Here is a 19,797-nt window from a genome sequence, read left to right on the forward strand (position 1 = left end):
AGATTTTCACAGACTGTCCAGATTTTTCCCTCATATTTTTAGTCTGTTTTTCATAAAATAGTGATTTTCTGGCAAATTATTAGTAAGACATCAAATAAGTCAGAAAATGATGACAGATGATTTTGTTTCAGACTTCATGCTCTTCAGAAAATGTATGCCAGTACAAAGTCTGCTATTCTATCAACTTTCTAAGTTTGTAAGAGCAATATTTAAAAATTGTCCCTATTTTGGGCCTTTGATCCCCCCCACCACCATTATTTATGGCTTTGTCCAGATTTTGTGCTGTAAGAGGTTGAGAGGTATGCTTAGTGGTGTGTACATGAGGTTATTATAGCTTGTGTTTGAACTGAAGACATTGTGGTCATTGTTTTTTGCTTTTCTGACAGACCTCGGAGGTGTACATAGAAGCAGAGGCAGTGTACTGTCCAGGATCAACAAAGAATAATGCATTAGTGTAATCATTATTCTTTTCACTTTCTCACAATCACACTTTAGGCATGAATACAGGTGGCTGCCTTTGACAGTTTGAGGTGAGGAGAGAGGAGGCATGCTATGTATATGTATGTCACCAGTCACTTGAAATATATGACTGTGGCAATTTGAAACTCAGGGATTTCCAAGATAAGTCCTGTGTATCCAGACAACATCTGGCTTGTTAGTTTATTGTGGAAACGTATGTCTTCCTTGAAAGAAAACAAAAAAAAAAGGAAGACTGAAATTCTTTCCTTACTCCTGATTTTTACTTAGCCTACCATTGGATTAAAAGGTTGGGAAAATGCTCTAAATCTATTTCAGAACATGCATAATGCAATGACTTCTGGGGGCTCTGGCTTAACTGAATTATTTCCTACATGGTTATTAGTGTGCTTACTTGGTCAGGAAAGGTGTGTTGAAAGGATGCAAGGAAAACTAAAGCTGAACAGACAGTTTCTTTCCTTAATTAGAATTTCTGTTCAAACTATCACTGGATGAAAAGGTTGAGTAAAAAGAAAAAAAAAAATAAAATGCACTTCATAACATATAGAAAGTTATGGCTTCTTGAAAAAGCTAAAGAGTAAGGCAAAAAGTGGTTGGTGTGTGTGTGTCTGAAACAGTAGGCCTAGGGCACTATTTCAAAAAGTCCAGACCTGTATATATATATATATAGAGTTGCTGCAATGTACCATTGGTGCAAGTAAATTCCAGCAACTCTAAATGCACCTTTGTGAGATGGGCCCACATAGTGTGGTACATAGGCCTGTTGTCATGTAAGAGCACTTGTAGCTACAGGTCAGTCTGTGATTACTACTCCTAAAATTTTGCAGCATGAATTAAAAGGTTGCTTCGGAGGGGTGGCAGTGACAGGGTGATAGGTAGATTGGAAATGTCTAGGGACCCCCAACTTGACATCTGCTTGGGGAACACACAATGCTAACACTGGCTCTGCCTACACATGGTTGCAACCCATGCTAATTTGCACTGTGCAATGCACTACACATCCAGCCAGTATTTTTCTATCAAGCAAAAAGGTTTAGTAGTTCTGTAAAGGCTGCCCAGACTGAGAGCTAAAGCTAAGTGAACAAATGAGTCTCACAGAGAAATATATTTCATGATTAAACAAATTAATACTTTCCCATGACATGAACACCAGTTCTTCAGCATCACTAAATTCTACTTACTCTAGTTCTATGAAAAATACAAATATTATTGATATAGATCTCCTATTATAACCATGTTATTATGTATTCAAACAACGATGCCAAGAACTTTACATTCAGGGTGAAGCTTGAGATGTGAATCTTGGCATCCATGTTAAAAATACAGAATGATGGGTTATAACTGGAGATCTGTTCATAATTCTTTGTTGCATATGGACCTTTGTCTGCTCAATGTACAGGTTACAAAAAAGGGGGAAATGTACATTGGATTTGAAAGCAAGTGAAGCCCTTTGTGAGTGCTGTCAAGCAAACAGCAGTTGGTAGACCTATCAGCTTATTTTTGTTTTATTTTTGGGTAGAAGAAGGGATCCAAGCCATGGAGAATTTTTAAATATTGCTCTAGTTCCCTTAAAGTGTTAATAAAATGGCAGGATTTACATCAACATGCATTGTGAATAATAATAAGTGTTAAAGTCTGTTTCTGGTATTTTTGACAGACTGTAAACCTCAGTGATTTATCAGAAAATGAAAGAAGTTTACCAGTTTACCAGGAAAAGGCTGAATACAGGGACAGTTGATAGGCATACAAAGCAAGCAGAAATAAAGCTGTTTCTGCTTCTGACAGTGTCATTTGTTGGCCAACTCTTTCAGTACTTACTGCCTAGTGTGAGACCAAGTATTAGCAGTATTTGGAAAGGTGCTTAACAATTGTGTGTGTGTGTGTGTGTGTGTGTGTGTGTGTGTGTGTGTGTGTGTGTGTGTGTGTGTGTGTGCGCGCGCATGTGTGTGTGTGTGTCATATGCACATGTGCACATGTCTGCGTGTATATATATATGTGTGTGTGTGTGTGTGTGTGTGTGTGTGTGTGTGTGTGTGTGTGTGTGTGTGTGTGTATGTGTATGTGTGTATGTGTGTGTGGCAAGTGCATGCTCACATGTACGTGTGTGTTTACATGTCTGCGTGTATATATATCTGTGTGTGTGTGTGTGTGTGTACGTGTGCTCATATGCACGTTTGTACATGTCTGCGTGTATATGTATATATGCTTGTATGTGTGTGTGTGTGTGTGTGTGTGTGTGTGTGTGTGTGTGTGTGTGTGTGTGTGTGCAAGTGCATGCTCACATGTACATGTGTGTGTGTACATGTCTGCGTGTATATGTATCTGTGTGTGTGTGTGTGTGTGTGTGTGTGTGTGTGTGTGTGTGTGTGTGTGTGTGTGTGTGTGTGTGTGTGTGTGCATGTGCATGTGTGTGTGTATGGGGAAGCAGAAGAGGGAGTTGTGTGTTAAGCATCAGCCTTCCTTCATGAAGAGTGAGAGTAAGATTAACACGTCAACAACAAAGATGTATGTGAGAAGAAGAATGATAAACAACTATATTACAAGCAAATTAAAACAGTTAAAAGTTTTCCTTGGCTGACCAAGCTACAACTACTATCTTGCAAAACATGCACAGTCTGGAATATGTGATAAGTTTTCTCTGTAAAACTTTGTCTACAATCACAGTCTCCTTTCGTATAAACAAGCCAAAAGACACCTATACTTGGAAGAGGGCTGTTCTGCAAAGTAATAAAATGTAATACAAGACTCTCAGACTGAAACAAAGAACTGAAGTTAGCTATCAACAGCAGAATCAGGACTGCACATAACAGTTTTAAAGACTGGATGTTGGTGGCTTACAGAGACCCAGCTACAACAGACCCCAAGCAAAAAGCAAAAAAAAAAAATCACAATATCTGTAATCATATGACCACCTGCCCCATTTATAATAATATGGCACTAAAACTGGTACAAAACTACTGTGAATAGTTAAGATTTATTGCATGTCTAAAATAACTTCTGGTCATAATGAAATTAATTACACAGGCCAGTGGAGTTTCAAATCTGCAAACTTGTTTAAAAGTGTAAACTAAGAAGTACAGTTTTTATCCCAAGAAAACAAGTTCTGTTAATTATTTTACATTATTCAGTGGACATGTAAATCCAACAGGTTGACTGACTAATCTTAAACTGCAGTACTAGTTTTAGGCATATATAAATTTGCTGAAATTTAAAAAAATCATCAACAAGAATGTTGTTGACAGAAACCAATTTTCATTAAGCTCATTATACACAAAACCAATCCATCCTTGTGTTAATGAAACCAGTCAATATACTGACTAAACTCATAATAAAATATAGAAATAAGCATTTCCATGAGGATATTAATCCCCCTCCCACAAACACACACACACCTTCCCAGAGTGAGTGATTTGCCTCTATATCCCCTTACTTATATAGCCTAGATTTACAATTACACTATTGCCGTAAAGAGAAGTAAGACAACCAGGGGGATTCAATAAAGCCTAAACAGTCATTTTTCATCATGTGCACATTGCTGCATGCTGGCCACAAGGCCATGAATAATTTTAGAGTCGGTTAACTCTGTGTAGTGGTCTGTGCTCATACGCAAACACGGTAACTTCTGTGGAATGTTATTTACAGAATAAGCAGCTGAATTGTAGGCTAATGAAGCAAATCAACATGGTGGAGTGATTCAACAAGTTGTAAAGCAACCGTGTAGACTCTTTGTGGGTGTTGCCCATGTATTTGAAACTTTTCTAAATACAGCCATGGAAAGGAGTCTACATGGAAATAAGAGCAAGTACAAGTACCTAGATTAGTAGTGAACTGACCGTAACATGTAACATGTATCATGTAACTGCACACACATTATTACATTATTAGACATGGCAGATGCTAGAAATTTAGATTAACAAGAGCAACAATTCCTTTTAAAGTGCCATAGCATAAGTGCAGCTTCGCTCCCTCACCTCCAAATGAAGAATATACTCATAACTAATGTAGACAGTTAAAAGTGTAAACCCCATGAAACAGACTATACATACTGCTATGTAAGCATATACAGTATGTAGCTGACATAATACAGTCAAGTTTTATCAAAAAATAGTTTCCTCTGTGCAGATATATAGCAAAGTAATACCTTCCCTTCTGTTTGCAACATTGGGCTCCCCTGCAGTTTTCCTGCCTTCACCATGTAGATTTAGGGCTGTCGGCATGATGAAGATGCAGATGAAGTCAAAACTTATTAGAACTGTTGAATTGCAAAAAATAGTAACTGTGTAGGGATGTTCACATTGTGTAGGCACTTCCACAGTGTTTGTTTTCAATGGCTGTCAACAGTGAATGATAACATCAAGGGGTGTGTCAGGTTACACTTACAGAGGTGTGCATGTATGTCTGTGAAGGGTGAAAGTACATGTAAGCAGTGCACAATTCACAGGTTCTGTCTCATTCTCTGAATTTTATTTTAAAATGTGTCATCCCTGTCTGCTTTTAAGTATTTTTTTTTTAGTTTTTTTTGTCATTGTTTGCACGATGCTGCTCTTAGCACACCCACGGGAAACAGAGGAATGAATGGCAGGTTTTACTGTGCTTGTCATGTAATTATTCCTGTGGCAGCACCTGTATGTATAGGACTAGAGTATAGATGGTCCTGGGTAGGAGTACAGGGTGTACCTTTCCTTCACTTTTTATGCTATATGTTTCTATGATATTATGAGAATGGAGGAAAGTAATACACATTTTGTCTGTGCTTACCTTATTTGCATGAAGGTGCACTGAGGTGCACATAGCACACTAATCAGCAAGCAGCAGGTGTGTTTAATACATGCAGTGTATCCTTGTTCATGCCATAACAGTAACTCAGCTATGCTCCCCCAAAAAGAACAGTATATGGTTGTTTGTGCCATCCAACCTGGCCTTCAGTTGTTGGCAACTGCATATCTTTTAACTCTCAGTTAATATCCTCACACATTTTAAGGCCAGTGGTATGAAATGACGTACACACACTGCATGTCACACACTACTGGTCACATAACTTATGAAGTACCAAGAAACACATGTAAGACATAGCTGTATATTTACAAGCATAATCATAACAGGCTGTGTGATCACTAAGTGCACCACATCCAAATATAATAAAGGGAATTAAATGTACAAATAACAGCTGATGGTTTGACAGCAGTGTACATTCTGTTGAAGTTGGTTGTGTGAAGAATGACTTCAGTTCTTTGCTGCAAAGTTATTAGTGTGGCAAAGAGGAATACGGCATCCATACTGTTTTCTGAAGCTGCATGTGTGTGAGAGTTCAAATCCTGACCTGTATAGAAATATCTCGTGTGTACTATACTTTTTTAATGTGTATGTAATACATTGCTCTTGCTCATTTCATGTATGTCTCCCTTTTCTTTTTTTTCCTTACTTTTCTTGATTTTAATTCCATTTTTTCCAGGATGTGCCATGTAGCGCAAACACAAACAAATTCAGGTTGGCTCTACTTATATGAAGTACTTCAGGGTTCAGTCCTGGGAACGCTCTTGTTTGGCATTTACTTCTCTGAAGTACAGGTCAACACTAAGGGACTCTGGCTAACAAAGTTCGCAGATGACTTCAAACCAGAAGCCATTATGGATTCCCCAATTGATGTGGATATTCTACAAAAGGGCCTTACAGAAACAGATGTTTGGTGCCAGAGCCATGGGCTCAAGCTCAATGCCAAGAAATGTATAGTTACCCCTTTGGGAAAAAACATGTTCCCATGAATTACCACATAGGTGGCAGTACACCAAACACCAAAAGTGTGATGAGAGACTTAGGTACACCGGTGGAGAGTGGTCTCACCTTTGATAACCACATCACCACAACAGTCAGGAAATCCTTCTATGTAGCACACCTCATCACTAAGGGCTTTTCATCCAGAAAAAAAGAGGTCATTGTCCCACTGTACTCATCCCTCATTAGACTCATTATAGAGTACAATGTCCCGTTTGGTATGTACCTCACAAGACATCTGCAACAGCTGGAAAGGCTACAGAAATAACTCACTAAAAGAATCACAAGCCTAAAGAAGATAGCCTATGCTGACCATCTAAAAAAACTCCAGCTATACTTTGTCGCATATCGTCTACTCAGAGGTGATCTCTACTTAACATACAATGCCATGTCAAACCCTGAGCTGTTGGACATGCTCCACTTAAAGAAATCCCAATCCCTCAGAACCACATGCTCCAGAGATCTAAACCTTGTCATCACAATGGACAAAACATGCTGGAGGGATAGGTTCCTGACCCAGAGACTCCCCATACTCTGGAATAGACTGCCCATACATGTCAAGCTGAGCGCCTCCTTGGCCCTCTTCAAAAGGAACCTTGAAAATTGGATGGGAGATAGGAAATTCACCCTGGGGATCAAGTCAGTCACCCTGCTAAACAGGGGTCCAGGGAAGTAAATATTGTGGGAAGAAATATCCAGGAATTGTTATGGCTAGGCTTGTATAGAACCTAGGGGCAATAGCCTAGTAACAACTTATGAACCTATGAACATATGGCTGGCATCAAGTGCAGCATTGCAGACACAGGAAAAGCACTGGACCACCCAGGAAGCAAACAACCAGAAATAGAAACTGGATACATTCAATTAATGCTCTTGCCCATTGTGAAAACCTGGCCTGGAGTACAGATGGTACTGTGTTCTACTATAGTTTTTACTCACTTTCAGACAATAGCAATGCTGCTCATGTTTGCGTACTGCTTACCTATATGCAAACAAGCATATCTCGCATGCGTGAATACTTAATTAACCATCACGCAAATCCACTGCTCTTTACGCTATGGATCTGTATATATGCTGCTTTATTATTGGTGCTTATTGTCGATTCCCTTAGTATGACAGAAAACTACCTGTGGAAACATTGCAAACTAAGGGCCTGATATCATATATTTATAATATATACATATGTCACCCCCCCAACAAGTACTATAACTCTGGGGTGTCATTACTTTTTCCACATATATATGAGCCACATTTCAAAGTGTAATATATAATGTTGTGTGCTCCCTCATGGACAGGGCCAGTTGGTGGTGCTCATAACCTTGCTCTGCTAAACCCAAACATCCAACTATGCTCAATACGTGTGCTGACGTTGTTACACACCCAGGCTTCTAAACAGCCTAGTGCTATTTGGCTAGTAGCCTCATATGATGCTATGGAGCTATGTGGCTATGCAGACCTCCTAAGCTGTTGTTCCTCACAAGGCCTGCTGATGTCATCTACTATAAGTTCAGCTGCATTATTGTGTAAATCAGACTTCTGTCATTGCACTTCTGTTAATTAATGTGTTCTATAGTCTGTGCACTTAGATTGGTAGGGTTTCTGTTCTCACTACAGTTGACTAAGTTTTACTGTGTGTCTCTAGGCAGCAGAGTATACATGATTTCCTATAGTTACATCTCCAGTGGCATGAATGGCCAGTTTTTTGATAGTCGCTCATCCCTATATTTCATACAGGCCTCAAACTTCTTTGTCTCTCATATGGCCTGCTGATGTCATATACTATAAGTTCACCTGCACTCATGTATAAGTTTGACTTTTGTTGTGGCACTTGCATTAAGTACTATTTTCTGTAGTCCTTTGACTTAGGGTTTCTATTTTCACTGCAGTCAACTTGGGGTGTGTGTTTGTATGTGTGACTTAACATTACAGAGAGTATTTTATACCAGCATGTGGGACACTGTTACCTTGTTGTCAACAGACACTGCTAATGTCATCATCTATAAAGTGTTGTCTGACACATTCCAAGTCAGAGTTAAGCTGTGTTGGGTGCATTAAGTACTGTGTTCTGTAGTCTGTGCACGTAGATAGGGGTTCTATTATCACTGAAGTCAACTTTGTGTGGGTGTGAGTGTGTGTGTGTGAGCTGTTACTTGATATTACAGAGAACATTTTACACCAGCACATGGGACACTGCTATCTTGCCCTCAACCGACACTGCTGATGTCATCAGCTATATGATAGTTTTGGATATGTAGTAATCCCACCAGACCATGGTCAGACAGTGGGCTGGAGGCCAGGCAGATGTGATCTTATCATATACCAGACAGATTATAGTGATATGGCTTTTAATCTATCCAAATACATCATGGCATGGTTTGTAGTGTCTGTGTTATGTTGATGAGAAAGACCTGTGGTTTCTCCAGACACACTTTCTAGATGTAAGCTGACCCACCCAGTGGAAGCAAGGCAGCCTGTAGTGCTTTTGTGATTACTTCCTTCCAAACAGTACTCACAGCTGCAATCCATTACTAATCTATAACCTATAAAAAGGCAACCCTGATGTTAGGTCTATATGCTTGGAATATTGATAACAAGCATATTCTTCACTATATTTCTCCATAGAAGTATTGTTTCTCATAAGGTATAGGTCCATTGTGTCAGCTATATACTGCATATGCTGGAATGTATTTAACAATAACGTGAAGCACAGGCTTTTACACTGTTATCTGTATGCATTACTTAGAAGTGTACTGATGTCTTGGCCATGTTTGTCCAGTCATTTCAGAGCTAGACATGACTGGCAGGACATTAAAATAAATGGAAATGACTACTCTGTGAGAAATATGTATAAATGTTTTAGAGCAGGTCCTTTGACAGCACAGCCAAAAGAGTCATTCCCCTGTTCTTCTGTGGAGCTGGGGGCTAAGTTGAGTTACTGTTATGCCTCTAACAAGGACATCTTGATCTTGTTACTCTCTTTGTTTTGCATCCTGCCTGTTGTTAGTATTTCATATCTCTAATTTACCACTGGATAATAATGACTGGCTGCCTTTTCTATTGTTTATGTAAACAACATTTTGTAGTTTTGTGATATCTATGTGTATTATACATCTGTTTTCTTTAAGGCCATCTGCAATCATGGCATTTAGATGTGTCAATCCATGTCTAAAACCCTTCACAGAGGCTGAAAACAATGTAATAATTGAGGCTTTTCAGCACCATGGTGCCTTCTTCCTGCAAAGGGGAAGGCAAGATATGGACCATAAGCTCATACTATAGCAACATATTGGTGCCGATGTGAATGGTGTGGGTGGCCACAGTTGAACCTATGAACAGGTCAGCCACAGAGCTACTGATATGATCACTGGTGCAAGAAGGTGAGCAGCTGCAGTAGGCCTTGACCTCTTGGTTACAGGTGGAGGCCCACCTAGGGAACCACCACCTACCCCCAATGAGCTGTTCCTAGTAGATCTACTGAACATAGCAGCTCCCAGGACACTGCCATACCATGCATACTGGATTTGGGAGCCATCATTTCATCAAGGAAGAGTTTCCATGTAGGCTTATTATATGAACAGTTGAATAAAGAATTTAAAGGAATAAGTTAAATCTGTGTCACATGTATTTATTTGATTGGTAGAGGAATGAAGATTGCTACAGGTATAAGCTTAGCTTGGAGTTGTCTTCCACATTCTTGTTTAGACATCTGTTTACTGCAGTTATAAAGGGGTAAATGTATTAACCTCTGTGTTATTGTTGATTCTAATGTTGTTGCCCTTACCTCTTGCTTAACTTCTTTCAGGACAATCAGGCCTCCAGCAATGCTTGTTTTCTGTAGCTGTTAAGCCAATTAGTTTGATGTCAGTACTGTTGATCAATGAAACAGATAATGTAGTGTGTGATATTGATCTCAGGTGTGTTGTGTGTATTGCAGGACTGCCTGTAATAGTGGCAGCAGTGTTACTTTGTTGACATATATTGCACTATAATAGTGCCAGTATTAATGTACTCCTGTGTTTCTTAGTTTTTTTATCACAGGTGAGTCTGTCAGTGGAACTGTGCACATTGTGCCTCCTGATGTCAGTGTTTCATCAGACTCTGATGATGCTAGTGGCCAACCTGAGGCACGGTCATGGGTGCACAAGTTGTATCTAACACAGAGGCTTACATACTTCCATCCCTGCATTCACATTGCACACAGCCAGTAGGCCTATGAGCCGTCTGCTGATCCCATAGATATTGGCAGGCAAGGACATTGATCAGGAAAATGTGGCTACTGTGGCTTCAGTGCCCATTGAGTCTGGCCATAGCCAAATTGTGGGCAAGGTGCCATGCAGGAGGATTGATAGGGGGTGCTGCCCCTCCTCCACCTGGTGCAGGTGTCACTGTGTTCCTTTCTGTAAGAATGTAAACTGCCCGAAGAAGAAGATTCTGCTCAACTGCAATCTCTCAAGATATCAAGGCTCATCTGCAAAGGCAATAAGACTTGGTTCCCCCTTGTTTGTTTATGTCATACATGATGTTGACTATGAATATCCTGAGGGTGCCTGGGGACGAGGGTTAATTCAGAGACTAAAGGGCCAGAATCAGGGCCTTCTTTATGTTTATGTGAGCTCTTCTTTCCCTGGAAGACCAAACTGCCTGGACTCTGATATTGTTGGAATAAGTCCCCCATTCCAGGGCTGAAGCATCTGAGTATAACTCCTGAACTGTGGGGGGGGGGGGGTGATGCAGAAAAGGAAGTCCCAGATTGAAGGAAATCTGGTTGATTCATTCAAATATCTCCTTTCTGAGGCAAAACAAGAGAATAATCTGAAAGTTTTAAAGTATGGCAATGTTGAAGCCATATAGGCTTGAGGTACCCCTGCAGCTTTCTCATGTGGAGTCTGGAAAACATGGAATAGTGAACCATGAACCCCATACCTCTCAATACCTCTCTTTCTAAGATCACCACCAATGAAGATGGCTCTAAAACAATTCTGTCAAAAGCAGAACCTTGTCCATAGGAAGGAAAGCTGTCATAGATAGAGTGCTGATCCTACATCCTAAGAAAATTTAATCTTGCGACAGTGTCAGGATGGATTTCTCTAGATTTAGAGTGGAAAAACAGACTGTAAAGATGATTTATGGTGAATTCCTGGTCCCACCAAAGAGATGTGTACATTCAGTTGCATTTGGTTGTGTGAGGAATTACTTAATTTCTTTGCTGCAAAGCTGTTTGTGTGGCAAAGATGGATAAGGCACCATCCTGTTTTCTGAGGGGGCATTGGAGTGAGAGTTGAGATCCAGACCTATGTAGATATACGTCATGTACTAACATTTTCTAATGTGTATGTCATAGATTGATTTTCCTCATGTCAACTATTTTTCAGTATGTTTTGGGGAGACACTGTTTGCGCAATGCATTGTTTAGCACAAATGGATTTGGCTATGCTTATCCAGTTTGCACATTTAGTAGCAGTCTACAAACTAGACAAATGGGCCACCCAGGTAGCAGACAGGAAGCATACTACCACAAACATAAACTGGAGGCATTCAATTAATTCTTTTGACCATCACACAAACACATTAGCTGGCAGTGCACACTCTTGACTACTATGTTTGCGTGGTGCTAATCAATGCGCAACATTTTCAAATGTTGCAAAACTGAAAAGTGTGCAAGTTGTATCTAACACAGAGGTTGACATACTATGGCAACAAATTGTTGCCAATGTGAATGGTGTATGTGGCCACAGTTGAACCTATGAACAGGTAAGCCACAGGGCTACTGATACGATCACTGCTGCAGACTCACCTGTGATAAAAAAACAAGAAACTCAGGAGTACATTAATACTGGCACTACTATAGTGTGAGACCTGCAGTTAGTGGGAAAACATCATTCTACACTGGTCTTGATCTGTGGTAGGAATAGCAGGCATTCATGGATAGGGTTTGAGATTCTGTGCTCAAAGATGGAGTGTCCAGGAGTCCAGAGTGTTTGTTGGACTCCTAGTGAATGAACATGGGCCCAGCTATTACAGACAGACTATTGTGGCTCAGATTACAAGTCAGAGGCATGTAATAGTCTTGCTAGGGCTTTGACCAGTGCTGCTGGTATCTCCCACACTGCTGAATGATGTAGAAATCATTACAGAGACCTCCAAATGAGGAAGAGTGATACCCTTGAATGTTTTATTGAGGAATGTAGGACTGGGGCATCCCACAGATGTGTAAGTATCACCTACAGAGACTACTTGTAAGAGTTAAAAGCTAGATATAGTCAGGATTGGTATTCATAATGGTATTCTGTTCTGTTCTGTTTCTTTTTGCAGCCATTACAGATCAAGAACTGAATGCATGAACCCATGCCATGAGATTGGCACAGATGTGAGACGAACGTAGTATGCATGCATCCGAACAGTACTATTACTGTAGCATTAAAAGTAAAGACATTGTTTTTGGTTTATTGTACAGTTGTATCAAATTGCACATGCATCTCTCAACTGTAGACTACTACATTACTCTGCAAAACGACCATAAACAAAATCCTAAAAAGCTCTGGAGGTCCATAAACTCTCTATTATACCCAGGTAAAAGTGATAATCCCTCCTCTGTTCCAGATATGGCCCCAGCTGAAACTGCCTCACTTTTTAACTCATTTTTTTTAAAACAGTATAGTCAGTCTCACTGCCAACTTTTCACTAATCAACCCACTGTCCACCGACCCATCTATGAGACCAAACTTCTCTCTCATACTCATACCTGTACCTCCCTCTACCATAGAAAAAGAACTCCTGCTTAAATTTAAACCTGGATCAAATCCTCCAAATAACACCAGAATTCCTCCAAAAATCAGCAGACACTGTAGCCTATCCCATTAGTATACTATTAAACAGATCAATTCAAGAGTCTTTCATTCCCACCTTCTGTAAAAAAATATTTATCCTCCCTCTACACAAAGGTGGAAACAATAATGATATAGCTAACTTCCATCCAAATGCCATTCTCTCTTGCATCTCCAAAATTCTGGAAAAATGTATCCATAGCCAACTATTTAACTTCCTACTACACCACAACTGCCTCTCCTGAACACAACATGTGTTTAGGCCTAGTCATATCCCCACCACTGATCTTATATCTTTCTTGGACACAGTCAACCATGCTCGAGACTCAGGATAGATTGTCTCCTCACAATTTCTTGACCTTTCCAAGGCATTCGCTACTGTCTCCCACCCAGTACTTCTGACCAAATTCTACAATTTAAGCACATCTCCCCCCATAACTCTCAACCTCTTACAGCAAGAAATCAGGACAAAGCAATAAATAATGGGGGGACAAAGGACCAGAAATAGGGATGATTTTTAAATATTGCTCTTGCAAATTTAGAACATAGAATAAATGAATTTTCTGAAGGGTATGAATTCTGAAACTCAAATGTCTGTAATTATTTTCTGAATTAAGTCTTCCATGATTTGCCAATGATTTTGTAGAAAACCACAATTTTATGAAAATTGGATCAAAAATATTAAGCAGAAATCTGGACATTCTGCAAAAATCTGTAAAGTGGAGAGATATGTCTCCCCCAACCCTAGGCTGGTTTTCCAACTACCTTACAGATACACAACAAGCAACTAGATGGCACCAATCCATCTGTCCTTTCCTCAACATCAATACTGGAGTCCCACAAGGGTCCAAACTAGGTTCACTGCTCTTCAGCATTTTCCTTAATGATTTCCATACCAGCATACCCAATGCTAATGTCATCCAATATGCAGATGACTCCACCATCATCTGCATGGACAAGTCTACTTGAGAACTACTTACAGTCACCAAAATGCCTTTACCTCCACTGAAACCTAGATGTATAATAATCATTTAGCCCTAAATGCTAATAAAACCAAAGTCATGTTATTCACCCCCAAAAACAACACTCCTAACCAAAAATTAATTTACCATCAACTCACTCAACACTTGCCTCAAAGTAGGCCTATATACCAAACTTCTAGGGGTCATCATAGATGAACACCTAACTTTCAACTAGCTTATTAACACAAACATAAAAAAATCAGAAACTAGGCATGCTGAACAGGCATAAACACTTCCTCACCTAGCAGCAAGACTATCCCATGCGTCTTCCTTTCTACTTCCATCCTTGCTCTATGGTGCATCTCTACTCATTAATATACACTCCTCTATTAAATCCAAACTGGACTCATGCTACAATAAAATTGCAAAATTTGTAACCAGGGTCAAACACTCCTCACACCACTGCCTATCACTCCAATCTGCGGGTATGGTTCATCTTGTGGGATAAAACCATTAAGTTGATAAACATTCTCTGTCACCTCCGTCGACGATTGTTCTTCCTGTTGCATCGAGGCTTTGAGTTGTTCATTCTCTGTCCAAAATTCCTGGATGTCATCTTGTTCTGAAAAACCATTGATTTACAATGTTATACCTATGGCTGAAGTAGGGGAAAGGTCTGATAATACAGAACACCCGGGAACTAGCAACAATATGGATGGTCATAACGGTAGTGTTTATTCAACCCATTCCCCTAGGCGGAGTCAACAGCTTAGAAACCAACAGGGGAACTCAAATCAGGGTTCCAATCAAGCAGGTTTTCGGAACAAGATGACATCCAGGAATTTTGGGCAGAGAATGAACAACTCAAACCCATGACGCAACAGGAAGAACAATTATCAATGGAGTTGATAGAGAATGTTTATCAACGTAATGGTTTTATCCCACAAGATGAACCATATCCACAGATTATTTACAGTACAACAGGTGACTTTAAAATATTTAATTTTACTGACATTGTGGTATCCAAAGATCTGATTTATTTATTGAGCAAAGGCTTGTCTTTTGTACCATCTAAGTATTTGAATTTAGTTGAAACATTGATAGATTTGAAATTGTTTGTTCGGAAAATCAATTTACAGTGTTTACTAGGAAATATGCCTGCCATTAATACAGAATGTCCGATTTCTAGTATTTTTAACCCGCCTTTAAACACTTCTTTGATATGTTTTGAAAGACTGTGTGAAATTGATTTAGGAAATTTGATGAAGAATAACATTAGAATGAATGGTATGAACAAATCTAATGTTTCTAACAGCCAGATTGATGCCTTGAATTTTTTGATGTTACAGAATATCCATGTGTTAAAGCCTGATAAGGGTGGAGGTTTGGTATTGATGAGTAATGATGTCTATCATAAGGAAATATTGAACATTCTATCTACTGAGAAGGCTTCCATTAAGGAACTACATGGGGCTTATCAGTGTATTAAGAGGTTACTGGATGATTTGTTTATTGATAGAATGATTGATTTAGACACTTTTAATTTTCTCACAATTCCATCCCCTGTTACACCGGTTATTTTTGGCTTGCCCAAACTTCACAAAAATTTGAGTAACCCCCCTATTTTGTCCTACTGTTGACGGCTGCAACAGCATTACATATGGCTGTGCAAAAGTGGTTGATTTGAAACTGAGGAAATATTTGTCTAGCCAGTCTCAGATTTGCCTTGACTCTTGGCACTTTTTGGAATCTATTAATAAGTTAGACTACTGTGAAGATGTTCATTTTTTAACCATTGATGTATGTGATCTATATAGTCATTCCTCAGACTTTAGGGGTATGTTGGGTGAGGGGATTTTTGCATATGATTGGTGTTGCAGGAGAGGAAATAAACCTGATTGAGTACCTCCTTGATATTATTTTAGCTAATAATTATATTCTTTTTGGAGGGGACATTTACCTTCAAAAATCCAGTATAGCCATGGGCTCCCCATGTAGGGGGATCTTTGCCAACTGTGTTATGGCATACTGGGAAATTACAACCCTCTTTAAACATGACATTTTCAAAAAACATGTTATTTGGTATACACGTTACCTTGATGACGTTTTTATATTATTTCAGGGGAATCAAGCTGATGCTGTTAAATTTGTGAAGGGGTTTTCTGAATTAACTGATTTTTTTTTTAAATTTACCCACGGATTTCATATCAATCAAATTAGCTTTTTGGATATCTTGTTAAGGAAAGATGGAATGAATGGTTGTTATATAGCTAAGATCTACCGCAAACCAACATATTCCAACTGTTTCTTACATTTTGAGAGTTCCCACCCGTTTTTTCAGAAGCGGTCTGTTGTAAAGGGACAGCTAGTTAGGGCTGCCCATATGACAACTTTAGATTATGACTACCTGACTGAATGTGACACTTTTAAAGGAATGTTTACCGCATGAGGATACCTCTCTGATTTAATCGAAGGGTTGATTGTTGAGGTCACTAACAAACATAAGTCAGGTTGGTTTAAGTCCATAATTAATAATGGAATGTGTACCTCAATGGAAGCATTGGGGAATTTAGGACCAAACAGTAATATTGTGTTGAATGAAAGGAGTATTAATAATAATAATAATAGTAACGATAATTTCTGCTTAATTTTCAGCACAGCCTTTTCCCTTGATGCTTATGATGTACGATCCATTTTGTGTAAAAATTGGGCTTTTCTAATTGATGATGGTAGACTTAGAAATAAGGTACTTGAGATCCCAAAAGTTGCATATAAACAGGGAGCCACCCTTAAAAATTTGGTGGAAAGAAATCAGTTAACACCCACCAGACCTGGAGGGATGTTTAAGTGTGGTTCTTGTAACCATTGCAAGCATATAAAGGTCACAAATAAATTTATCATCAATATGGTTAATTTTTCTCTAAAGGATAGGTTTAATTGTAATAGTAATGGTGTTGTCTGCTTAGCTGAGTGCCAACGCTGTTCCCAATTTTACATTGGTAAGACGGAATGTCTTTTGAAACAGAGAATATATGAACATCAATACTGTATTATAAAAAAGACTGTACAAATGCTTTAGCTAGACATATTAATGACCATAATGATCATTTCTTTTTCTTTTTAGTTGTTCAGCAGGTTAAAATTAACCCTAGGGGTGGTCCTTGGTCTTTAAAACTTGAACAGAGAGAATTGTGGTGGCAACTTTTAACAAATACTTATATGTTTCCTGGATTAAATGAACTTAGCTCTTTGAAGTGTTTACTTAAATTAAAATGCCTTGAAAGATGTTAAAATTAGTTAACAAAAAATTGTTTATGTATATATTTTTTATTTGTATGATAATATTATTTGTATATATAACATGAATATAAATACAAATATAGATATAAATTTGTATATTTTAAAAAGAATGATTTTTTTAATGTAGTAAATATATGAAGTTTTTTTATGTATTATATACATTTATGGTAAGGTGTGAGTTGTTGCTTTAAATTTTGCCTGAGCATTGGCTACAGGTAATGATGATGTCAATGAAGCTGGGTTTTTAAACCCTTGGTTAATTAAGCTCCTTGTCTGATGAAGGTTTCACATTTTAGTGTGCCCAAAAGCGCTAACATTCATCTGGCTAGTGAATAAATTGTTTTTTGGCTACATCCTTGCCTTTTTCCTTTGTTATCTGAATGTTACTAAGACAAATTACCACCCCTTTTGTGGAGCCAAACTGTTTTGTATAAGATTTTGTAAATATATCTATAATCTGTTGTGTCTGAGAATAAATTTTAGAATCTGTGCACAGTTTATCAATTTCTGTATCTGTACTCCATCCACATCTTATGTATCTATAAAAAAGTTTCCTATTATGCTCAATATCTTTATATAAATTTTCTTCAATTTTTTTTTTATCTTGTGTAACACTTTGCTTAATTTGTTTGTTCAGCTTGTTTATTTCAGTTTTTAAAGTTGTAGTTCAACCGTTCTTCCATTTCTTATATTTTTGTCTCTCACCTTAATCCAGTATCTTGTTCTTATGGAAATATACACCCATGATGTTGTTTGCCTAGATCCTGATGTTAAACATTTTTTTGACTTTTTGCACACAAAAAATTTCTCTTTCAAAACTTTCCACATTCCATGTGCAGTTTTCCAGTGAACACTTCACTCCAGTTAGTTTTATATAATAGCTGTTTTGCTTCCCTATAATCTGTAATTAACCTTCTGTGCATTGGCTTAGATGTCAGTTTGGCAGAATTATCTAGCAACAAATTAATCTTAATAACCTCATGATCACTGCACATCAATGGTGGTAAAACTTGACTTGAAGTTACAGTAATTTCTTTGGAAACACAAACAATATGTAGTATATTCTGTCCCCTGGTAGGTTTTTTTTTTACAATCGGAAGCATTTGTTGTTCCTGAACATACTCTGTGAATAATTTCTTTACTAACATTGTTGAATCAATATTATTCCAGTCTGTTTCTGGTAAATTTAAGTCCCCAGCTAATATTATTCTTCCCTCCTGTGTTTCATTTAAGAAATGCATGAATTCCTCTAGGTCATCTGCACTTGACTTTGGTGGTCTATAGACTCCAACAATTGTTCTATGTTTCAGGGATGTCTTTATTGTCACAGTTACACAGTCTATAGTATTTGTGTTATCATTGAACATGTAATAATCCCAGATCTCATAGCTATATTTAATCCCTACCATAACACCTCCACCTGATTTATTGTTAGAATGTCTGTTACAGTAAAAACATTTATACCCTGTCAGAACTGGTTTCCAGTTATTGTTCTTTAACCATGTTTCACAAGCAATAACAACATCAATCTTGTGGGAACATAGCAAATTTTCTAATAAAAAACTTTATTATTATTGCTCCTAGCATTAACAACCATCAGAGGTGCATCAAATGCTGCTATCTGTGAACTGTTACATTTTGACTTGGCAAAAATCCTGGCTAGAGTTTGTCAAATATTGCAAAATATCTGCTGCAAAAATTCTCTTCCCTGATCTAGACAATTACACACCATCCTTTCTGAACACATGTGCCCAAAACAAGGCTTGGATGCTCTACACTTTTCCATTTTTTTAAACAGGACACTTTTTCCATGTAGGTGTTTATCCAAAAAATCGTTTCATTCATAGTGACCTGACTATCCTTTCTATAGGTGATTTGTGAAAAATATGTCCTAACACCAGTACAAGCTATACTATCTAGGAGGGCTTTCAGTTCCCAACTAACAGTCAGAGAATCTTTGTTGATGACATAATTTGTACCAACATGAATAAAAACAGATCCATACTTCCTTACATTAAGGCATTCCAAGGCTTGTTTCACATCTTCTATTTTTGCTCCTGGCAAGCATAACACTACTTGACGTTCATTATCATCTCTGCACATATAAGTATCAGTCCCTCTAATAACTGAATCTCCAATTACAAGAATATCTTTGCTGACCATCTCTGAAGAATCTTCAGCTTCTAATACAGTCATTTCTTCTCTATCAATTATTACAAAGGATAGATTTTCATCACTATTAGTCTTATTAATTCCACTGTTTTCATTGCATATTAAATTCTCATCCAGCTGGCATTGTAAATCCACAGCTTGAGCCATGTAGTCAACATCTGTCTTATCTCTTCTTTTCTCTTACAGTAATGTTCTTCAATCCTTCCACGTTCAGTTTTGATTTCTTCCTTGTCACCTGCCCCTTGCCTCTTTTTTCTACCTTTTCCATTGGAAACGTGATGCCTTTTTCT

The sequence above is a fragment of the Protopterus annectens genome, chromosome 1.part2 (assembly GCF_019279795.1).
Source record: "Protopterus annectens isolate FY-2018-M chromosome 1.part2, PAN1.0, whole genome shotgun sequence".
Classification (NCBI taxonomy): Eukaryota; Metazoa; Chordata; order Ceratodontiformes; family Protopteridae; genus Protopterus; species Protopterus annectens.